This window comes from Pteropus vampyrus, unplaced genomic scaffold (assembly GCF_000151845.1).
Source record: "Pteropus vampyrus isolate Shadow unplaced genomic scaffold, Pvam_2.0 Scaffold21, whole genome shotgun sequence".
In the NCBI taxonomy this organism is placed as follows: domain Eukaryota; kingdom Metazoa; phylum Chordata; class Mammalia; order Chiroptera; family Pteropodidae; genus Pteropus; species Pteropus vampyrus.
Genome location: NW_011888802.1, coordinates 12,079,363 through 12,081,378, shown reverse-complemented (window position 1 = coordinate 12,081,378; position 2,016 = coordinate 12,079,363). Strand labels below are relative to the sequence as shown.

Genomic DNA, 2,016 nt, shown 5'->3' with positions numbered 1-2,016 from the left:
GTCTACGGCCATGCCACCCTGAGCAAGCCCGATCCCGTCAGATCTTAGAAGCTAAGCAGGGTCGGGCCTGGTTAGTACTTGGATGGGAGACCACCTAGGAAGAACGGGTGCTGTATGTGTAAAAAATAAATAATAAGAGATTGTAAGCTGACAAGGTCCTTGCAATCTGTGAGGTCAACCAAGGGTTGCCTTGCCTAAAAAAAAAAGAAGAATAATTGGAGCATCCCCTCTGATGTCATCCCCTCTGTCATGAGCTTCAGGGTCCATCCAATCCTACCTCTACCTAGGACCCCAATCAGATCAGCCTTGACAGTCTATTTCTCATTATCCTCAAATTGGTTTTACTATTCTTCCTAACTCAGTCTGGACCCCAGTGGTCCAAACTAGTATAAACTTTTTCTCAGTACTCTTAATTCTGCTACTTGCTCTCTTGCTGCTTCATTTATTCATTCATTCATTCTATATTATTGACTATGTTCTGAACACTATCCTTACCTAGCCTAATCTTAAATGAACCTAAACTTTCTCTAATTTTGTACATATATTTTACAATATCGCTGAAGAAAACTTCAATGTTTTATATATTGGTACCACCGAGATAAGCAGATGGGCCCTTTAAACTGTAAGCAATGCTTTCCTCTGTTCCTGCTTAGCTCCTTTTTATATGTCACAGGGAAGGAGATCTCAATTTTTTTATCATGGTGTTAAATCCCTGACTCTATTCTGGTCTCACTCATTCTCAGTCCATTCTCCCGCTACTATTGTAGAAGGAGGTGAAATGATGTAATGATAAAAACCGGTGCTCACCTTTGTATTTGCTGGGCCAGAGCCAATGTGAAAACCGGTGTTCACCTTTGAAAATTCTTGACTTACCCCTTGAGCAAATGTGCTCAAGCTCACAAAATTCTAGATACCTAGACCCTGAGTCCTGTGATTTTCCACCATTCCCTGACTGACGGACGAAATGCTGGAAGGGTTCAGCTAAGGTGACAACCACATCCAGACAGACTTCCTGCCAGACTGTTTCCTGCTTGGACAGATTGAGCAAGGAATCAATCATGCAGCTTGTGAGTTCTTTGGGGAGTGTAAATCCACCTTTCTAAACCTAGAATGGAGAGCTAGAGTGAACTAGTATTTTGTTAGCCTTCTGCTGGGAATGAATAAAAAATGAGGACTGGGGTTAGTCAATGTTGTAAGGCTACTGTGTCTAATATCTCCAACTTTGGAGTCTGCCTTTGAGCCACTGGGCTGGGCAGCAGCAGCATCTGCACAGAGCAAACATGATTCACTCCCAAGTTTAGGAGAGCCTCCCAACACTTCAAGTTCAAAGCCCAGTTTACCACTTCCTGCCTCATGATCTTCACTGTTCTCCAACGGGAGCTTAACATTCTCCTTTGTAAAATGGAAGTAGTAGTTGTTGCGAATTTTAAATAAATGAATGTATGTAAAACATTCAGACAGTGCATAAATAATACATGTTCAATAAATGTTAGTTCAGTTTTATTTCACAAGAAAAAAATGAAGAAAACAGGAATCTCCTTGCCCTAAACACAGAATTATTATGCCTTACTTCTCTTGTCTCTCTCATCTATTTACCAACAAACTCTTTAGAGAGTGTCCCCATTCAGTATCCAATGTCTTCATCTCCTGATGTCTCAGTACCTTGTTATAACTTGACTTCTGTCCCATTACTTTACACACTTCCCCAGGTCTGTTTTCACCACTGTCATTCATAATCTCCTAAATGCAAAAGCCAAAGGCCAATTTTCTCCCTCGTTCCTCAGCCCCGTCACGCCCCATTTGTTAAAATGCTTTCTTCTCTTGCCTTTAGCAGCACTACTCTGTCCCATCTCACTCATCACTTTTTCCCCTTTCTCTTTCTTGCTGGCTTCTTATTCTTTTGCTTACTCCCAAAGTGACATTTTGTGCTGGGTAATTCTTGGTTGTAGGGGGCTGTCCCGTGCATTGAGACAGTTTAACAGCATCCCTGGCCTCTACCCGCTCCCCCAGTTATGA

General features: G+C 42.0%; 1 pseudogene; it reads left to right on the top strand.

Annotated features, from left to right (window-relative positions):
* LOC111736704 lies at positions 1 to 119 on the top strand (annotated as a pseudogene).
* The last annotated feature ends 1,897 nt before the right edge of the window (positions 120 to 2,016 follow it).